General features: G+C 41.9%; 1 protein-coding gene across 2 annotated transcripts in view; it reads left to right on the forward strand.

Annotated features, from left to right (window-relative positions):
- The window catches only part of Pde8a (phosphodiesterase 8A), a 67,946-nt gene that overhangs the window by 28,236 nt on the left and 31,329 nt on the right, over positions 1-8,381 (forward strand). The gene's annotated exons all lie outside the window — the stretch shown is intronic.

Below are 8,381 nucleotides of genomic sequence, written 5' to 3' on the forward strand. Positions count from 1 at the left end.
TTTTTTTTTTTTTTTTTTTTTTTTTGGTACCAGTGATCAAACTCGGGATCTTGTTCTTGTGAGGGAAGTGGCAGAACCACTGAGCTAAATCCCCAGCCCACCCTTGAATATTTTTATAACTTTTAGTGAAAAGCTCTAACAGGCAGAAGTCTATATGGGCAAAAACTAAAAATAAATACAAGATAAAAACTAATTCTTTTAATGAAGCAGCTGCAGATACTTGAAACAGTTATTAAAACAGATTAACAGGCAGATAAACAGACAAGAAAATATAAAGTATGCATAAAAAACAATTACATTAAATCAAAGTGATTTTAGATGCATTGGCCATGTTGAATTATAATTTTTTAGTTTCAGGTTAATAACTAGACTAATCAGAACTTTTCCTAGAAGGTATCAATTAGCACTTTTAAAATGTAAGTCCTAAAATTTCTTTATATTTTAAGCTACTCTCAGTACCTTTTAAAAAAATTATTGTTGTTAGACTTATAACCAATAGGAATAAGAAAGGCAAAGAGAGAAGAGCTGTATATTGCTAGATGGGACCTTTTTCATTTTCTCTCCTTATTATAAAACCAAGTTTAAGGCCTTGTCTTTCTTACTCTTTAACTACATTTGGAGAAAAAAAATCAACCTTTTTTTTTTTTTTTTGAGACAGGGTCTCACTATGTAGTTGAGACTGACCTGGAACTCACTATGTAGTCCAGGCTGGTCTTGAACTCACAGCAGTCCGAGAGCTGGGGTTATAGGCATGCGCCACCATGCCCGGCTTAAAAAAATCAACCTTTTAAAGTCCTCTGTTTTCAACAGGTGTGGTGGCACACACCTGTTACCCAGCACTCAGGAGACTGAGGCAAGAAGATCTCCTTGCTTCACAGTCAGCCTGGACTACATAGTGAGTTCAAGTCCAGCCTAAGCTACATATCAAGACCCTGTCTCATAACAACAACAAAAATCAAATCTTTTCATCTTAAATTGGCCCAGAGTTCATAATATATGGCCTAAAGATGATGTTTTAGGGGCACTGAGTTGCCCATAATGATTTAAGAAATATTGTACCTTTAAGATCTCCTTTGTGTACTTTTGAAGAGGTAAAAAGAGAGAAAAGAAAATAGAAAGAAAGATGAAATCTTACTTAGGTCCCTGAGGTGAGGCTGCATGAGATGCCTGTCTCATCTTGGGGTCACACTGCACATGCAGCCACCCCAAACCCAGGGCAGGCCACAGCAGCCCCCTTTTTTGTCCTGACCAATCCAGGCGTCCCTGCCAGCCACACAGAAACCTGTTCCAGAGTAAGAGTAAGAGTTGCTCTTGTTCCTGGCACCTTCAAAAGATCAGAAAAACAGGAAAAAGGAGTTTATAAAACAGCTGGCTTTACTCAAAAACTTAGACTCGAGGTCTTTCTATCTAGGAAGCTGGACATATGTAAGGAGCTCACAGGGTCTCAGGAGTCTAGTGATGTCGCTTAGCCACAAACTATTTTAGATAGGGAGATAAACTTGAGACTCAAATTATCAAAAGAATAGCAGAAGCAAATTAGGTAAAGGGAGGAAACAAGCTAGTGTTAGGCATTCCAACAGGACCCAGAAAAATATCCCTCCAGGAAGGTCCTGGCAGACAGCTGAGAAGGGGCGAAGTGGAGCCTCCCAGGGCCTGTGGGCCTGACCCTCCCACAGAGACCACCTGCCCCACCTCCCATGTGCCGGGACATAGTTGGAACTGTCCCCCAAGCCAGGGGAAAACTTCCTGAGTGTGCCAGCTCCCATTGATCCTCCTCTACTCTCCAGCTCCCTGACTCTCCCCAATAACTAATATCAGAAAAAGTTCAAGAGCTTGAGTTTCAGCAGATGAAAGTCTCTGAATAGGAAAGAAGAAGGGAAAAGAATGGGATGCGATGTTTTAATGGAGAGAAGAGGAATAAAAGAAAACCAGTCAGCTCTTTTTTGGTTTAAGTCCCAAGTCCCGAATGACCACTTGAATGTGTATGGTTCAGCAAATGTCCGCAGCTTCCCAAAAAGGGGAGCCATGTCCTCAGGCAAACCTAGTCTATGCCTTTCTTTTGTAAGAGAAAGAGAAATGAAAAGAGCAGTTTGGAGGGCCTCCTTTTATCTAAAAAGTATTTAAGACCTAAAGATGTGTGTGATTCAAGGAAATTGCTTCTTGGGTGTCACCCTAAAGGCCAGCCCTCTCCATGGTGGCTTAGGACTTAGTGTCTCCCTGGTGAGCAAATTTGAGTCCATCTGACCCAGGAACAGTGTGTCAACCTGAGGTAGTCTCCAAAAAGGACACTGCACATCAGAGTGCCTCTCCTCACTTCCTTGTACTTTTGGTTGGAGTGTACTAGTGCCTCTTGTCTGGTGCTTTTATGTGTGAGCACTTATTTCTAGGGATTTAGGTGCCTCTCATTGTAAAAATTGAAAATCCTAAGCCTGGAGAAGTTTATAGACAGAGAGAGAGAAAGGGGCGGGGAGATAAGCTTGTTCTTTAGCGAGTAGGAGGTGGAAATGGAGAAAACATGAAAAGTCTTTGGCTGGACCTAGCAAAGTCACAGTCCCAGCACCACTTTCCCTGCTGGACAGCTTGCCAAGAGAAATTGTCACCAGCCTGGGTCTGAGGAGGCTCTGAAGTTGAGAGAAGGAGCCTGACCTGCCCTAAACATCGAATGATTTCACAGGTTTGTGGAATCCTCTCACAGAAAATTTTTTAAAAAAGGAACTTTCAAAACACATCAGTAAGAGGCTCAGGCAGGGTTTATTAAGCAGGAATCTTAGTATATACTCAAAGCAACAGAGCAGGGAACAATTTTTTTTTTTTTTTGAGGAGTTAGAAACTTCAGGAAAATGTGTCCTACCCCTCAAAAGGGTACTGGCCCATATTACAGATATGAGCTCAGGTGTTTTTTTTTAAGATAATTTATGCATTTTTCAACCTGTTCCTTTATCTTAGGATCAGGTTCCTGCTTATTTTTTCAATTATGTCAATTTATGGACCCTTAATATTTCTGAGGAGTTCTGGGTGTGACAGGCCTGGGAGAAAAGAAGCCTAAATTTAACCAAAGGAATGGTTATGCAGATTGCTTTGGGTGACTTCATCTGAGGTCCAGAAGTTGCAGTCTTCTTAAAGTACAATTTTTAGTTAAGATTTTCTTGTCTCCTTTCTACCTTTTATTTCTTCTACCCTACTTCAACCTCTGCTGGAGTTAGGCTGTTGGGCACCAGGTTCAGAGGGCCTCAAACTTAATAGCAGGAAACTTGTTCTCTAATTCTGTTGAGCAGTAGAAAAGATGATTATATCATTAGCCCCTGTAAAGCTCTAGTTCTAAAGAATTCTGGTCCTTTGTGTATTTCTGAGTTCTTGCGGATGGTGAAAAAGTGACTGTCTTTAGTCAGTAACTTGCTACTGTGCTGGTGATCATGCTTCAAGCCTAGCCTTTGGGTTCTTGGTGTGAAAGAAGAGAAACCTTTCCAGTCTGACCTCTCGAGGGAGAACTTGTTGGGAGACCAGTGGGTGCACAGCTGGGTGCAGTGATGAGCAAGGAGAGCTTGGGTGTCTGCTGAGGACAGGCGGGCAGAACAGACTCGGAGTCACCAGGTGGCCAGGGCTGCAGGCACCACAGTGTCATTTGCTAGGTGGTAGATATCTAATTTTGAGACTCTTGGGCCCAGAAGAGAAATTCTGATGCCCCACAGACCCCTCACCCATCGGTCTCAGTTGGCTGTCTGTAGGGTAGAAATAAAAGGCACCTTGATTTTCAGTCCCACACTCATCCTTCCTCATACCCTGTTTTACATCCCTCTTGACTCTGCTTTTTCTTCTTCAAGATCCCCCTGTCAGGGCTCTAGGTCCCATAATCTCTCATCTTTTCAGATCCTCGAGACTAGGTGGGCTCTTGTAGAAATTCTGAATTTTTTCCCCTTTCTTACTCTTGCCTGACACATAGTAGGTACAGGGTAAATGTCAGCTGGTCAGATACCCATTGTATAATCGTGATGTGCAGCTGCAGTACCTTTCACCCTTCCATAGTTCCTGTGGTCCTCCTTTGCTATTCTGCTTCCTTCTGCTTTTGTGTGGATTTACTGAATGCTGGCCTCTGCCCGCTTCTATGTTCCCTCAGAAAGCTGCTCGGTTGTTTGGATCATCATTCTCTGTTTATATAGATGTCTGACCAGTCCCTGTTTTTTGTCTCAGCCTCTTTCAAGATCTGGCTCAACACCCCACTGTCCCCTTGAAATCCAGCTGTGATTTCCTTTCATTCCCCACAATTAGAATCCAGTGCCTCTTCTGGCCTGAGCTCGTTGTGCTCATGGACCACTCTCACCATTGCACTGTTCTAGATTCCTGGAGTGACTGTGATTCCTTCCTGCCCTTTGATCTCCTCCTCCATCACATCAACCACCAACCACAGTTGGCTGTCAACCCCCTAGCATTTGCATGTCTGCTACCTGTTCTGACCTTGTTCAGGCCTTCTTCATATGCCTTGGAGCTGTGCTATCTTAATCCAGTTTGGTCTCCTTGTCCCAGAATCTCCTACCCCACAGTACTGCATGGTTGGTCCTACCAAATCGTCATGTTGTTGCTTCCCTCTCTCAGCACACAGCTCAGATGCCTCAGCCTTGTGGCCAGGATTCTGTAGTTGAGCTTGGCCACTCAGTGAACAAAAGCCCCAAGTGTTCCCTGCTTGTTTACTATGTGCAAGTGTTGTGCTGGCCCAGGGGATAGGACAGCTGGATGAGGATGATTTAATTCTGAAGACACTAAGTGCCAAGAGGGACTGCATCAGCACCAGAGCTTGGTGCACAGCTTGTACAGATGGAAGGACAGGAGGGTCCCAGGCCTGTGGCTGTGCTGCGGAGCACCCACCTGGGGAGAGCCTGCGACAGGCCACTCTGCACTCTCGCTGTGGGTCAGGGCTTTGCTGACAGCTTATGTGATTATTCAACTAAGTCTTTATGCCAGCATGTATAGTAGTATTTTCATTCTTCTTGGGAACTAAAACTTAGAGTAAGTGAATTTTTAAATATCTTTATAAGTAAATATGGTTTATGCTAAGTAAATATTTTTTGTTTTCATTAGCTACCAGGAGACATAGAGGCAAATCTGTTACTCAAGCCAAGTCATTGGCTAAATCACCTCATTCCTTTGGGTGGATTGTGGAGCTTCAGCAGCATGTCCTGTGGTCTCTTGGCTTGGGACCTGTCAGCCACCTAAGTTTATGTAGAAGGGAATAGAAAAGAAAATTCTAAATATATATATATATATATATTTAAGTGCTAGCCTGATGAATTAGTCTTCTGTATATTTACCTATTTTTTCCAACTTGTTAATAGCTCTGTTGAGTAATTCTTACATCATACAATTCACCCATTTGAAATACACAGTGCAGTAGTTTTAGTATGTTCACACAGTTGTGCAAACATAGCCACAGTCACTTTCCCATGTTATCCTTGATAGTCAACCTGAGAAGTAGCCATCAACCTATCTGCTCCTAAGGTGACATGTGGGCAGCTGCTTTTCTTGCCTGGGGTTCCTCGATTCCTGCCACTCTGGGTACAGGCCTCTCTCCCTGGGCTGAGCTGCATTCAGGATTATACTGAGCAGGACTTGCACCTCTTTCCCACTCCAGTTCCAGCTAAGTGAAAAGCTGGGGTTTCTGACTTGTTTTTGATACAGTACTTTTTTTAAATCTATTTTCAGAATTATGTCAAGAAGCATCAGTAATCAGCCTTACCCTCTAGGAGAGTGCCCAGCTTCTTTTGGGTCCACCTCCCCAGGCCATGAAGATGAGATCTTACCTTTGACATTACCATGCAGATTGCCTTTCCCCAAGCAGAGATTTCAGAACTGACCTGTGTAAGGGTCTGGACAAGAAATGTCAGCTAAGCCCTCCCTTGGTGGTTCGCTTCCACTGATGTTAGCTGTAGTTCCTGAGGGTCTTGGAAAGGTCAAGAGGATTGTGGGCTTTAGGGGTTCCATAGCTTGGGATCAGGGAATCTGTTGGAGAAATTCAGAACCTTTTGAGCTCTGTCCCTGGCTCACTACATCACACTGCTCATCCTGACTGCACGTTTCTGCTGAAACAGCTGGGTCTGACTGGGCAGGAGAGCAAGACTCACATAGCTGCCGTTCTCTTTGCTCTACCTGAGCTTATCCCTACCCTTCCTGTAGGCTCCTTCCATGCCCCAGCCCTGAGATTTTCCTTTCCCAGAGGACAGAAAGGCAGAAGTCAAGCTCCCTCCTCCTCCCCTGCAGCAGGAGATAGCAGGAGGGGAGGAACCTGGGCTCTGAAGAGAGTGAACACTTCCTTCCTGGCCCACTAGCCCTTTTGCCACAGATGACCACTGAGAACATGTGACCATGTAGACTGACAGATATGACTTCTGTCAGCAGTGAAGGAAGAGACAGACTTTGGAGGTTGAGAGAGAATCATCAGGTTACCTGAAATTGGGTTTGGGATCGGGATCATTTTTTTTAAATTTTTTTTTCTTTTTATTGAGGTTATTGGCACAATCTAGGTATACAATACAATTACATTCATCATTGGGATTCTGTACCTTTACATAATAGGTCTTGATTCTCATTTTTCCCCTTGTCCCTGCCCTCCCTTCACCCCCCTCCCCTCCCCATTTACAAACACTTTATTTCCATTTTTTCAGTTTCTCATATTTTTTTCCTCTCCCTTATTACCTCTCCCCCACCCTTCCCACTTTCCTTACACCTTTAGCCCTTTACTTCCTATTTCATATTATTAATTGTCTCATTAGGATCCTGTGTACTATTATAGTTTTTCACACCAAAGAAACTATTCAGTATTTCAATTAAAGAAATCTCTGTATGAACATTAAAAATAGGGAATCCTAAAATCAAACTAAAAAGGAAAGTAAAAGAGAAAAGGCAATGATGTAACATCAAAATAATCCTTAATTCTGGAGATGAAAATGGTCCCTGAACATATTTAAATTGCTTCTCGCTCTTATAGTGTTATCTTATTCTTTTTTCATTATTTAGAGAATACTTTATTAGTTTCTGTAATCAAACCCACGTAGATATGACCTTACATATTTAGTACGATGTGTTACCCCTGTACACAGGGAAAAAAAATAAAAATAAATTAACATTTCTAGACCAATATGGTTGTCCATTTCTGTACAATGCCAAGTCAACACAGTAAATTGGGATGACTTTTTCCAAAGTTGGCAGCACCGTTAAACTTTCCCAAAATTCAATTTATATATGTGTGTGTGTGTGTGTGTGTGTGTGTGTGTGTATGTATAAAGACTAATAATAGTATGTTATGCATCGATAGCAGCAACAGCTTTTCCAGGTTCTGCAGTCATCTGAACAAAATTATAGACATTCAGCACATTCCATAAAAAAAAAAAAAAAAACAAAGAAAAGAATAATATCCAGACAACAGCAAAGTTCTGTTGCTGTTGTGGTACCTGGCACCATTTTTTCTATTAGCCTCTTAATCATCATCTGGAAAGAGAACATTCTAGAGTAATATCATTAAATGTAGCTCTGATAAAGCACGGTCCCTACTATGTATCATAAAGCAGGTACTAGATATTTTACATTCATAGAGGTATGATACAGTACTGTCCTACATCAATAATACTAGATTCAGTTTTGGTTTGAAATTTACTTTGTCTGCAAATAAGATTGCTACCCCTGTTTTTTTCTGGGCTCCTGTCACATGGAGAATTGTTTTCTATCTTTTCACTTTCAGTCTATGGGCTTCTTTTTGCACTAGGTGTGTTTCTTGTATACAACATATTGTTGGATTTTGCTTCTTATTCCATTTTGCCAGTCTATTTCTCTTGATTGGTGAGTTGAGGCCATTGACATTGCTGGTTATAACTGATATGTACTGACTTATTATTGACATGTTATTGGCCTTTTGTTGACTCTTTTTACTTTTTCACCTTCTCCTTTTAATTTCTTGCCTTGCCTATTTGATTTGCTCTGTTGGGCCTCATGGTGTTGTTGCCTTCATTGTCTTTTTGTAGGATCTTGTTTAGAATTGCTTGTAGTGCTGGTTTGGTATTCATGTAGTTTCTCAGGTGTTCTTTGTCATGGAAGTGTCTTATTTCCCCATCCATTTTGAAAGAGAGTTTTGCTGGATTCATCAGTCTGGGTTGGAGGTTGTTCTCTTTTAGTACTTGACATATCTCATTTCAGGCTCTCCTTGCCCCAAGGGTTTGTGTTGAAAAGTCTGCTGTGATTCTGATGGGCTTTCCTTTGTATGTGATTTGTTTCTTTTCTCTTACTGCTTGTAGTATTTTGTTCTTCTGTTGGGTTTCTGGGATCTTGATTATTATATGTCTAGGTGTAGATTTTTTTTGATTGTAGCTAGTTGGGGTCCTATATGCCTCAGTTATCTG

The sequence above is a fragment of the Fukomys damarensis genome, unplaced genomic scaffold (assembly GCF_012274545.1).
Source record: "Fukomys damarensis isolate Sample0158 unplaced genomic scaffold, DMR_v1.0_HiC HiC_scaffold_7, whole genome shotgun sequence".
In the NCBI taxonomy this organism is placed as follows: Eukaryota; Metazoa; Chordata; class Mammalia; order Rodentia; family Bathyergidae; genus Fukomys; species Fukomys damarensis.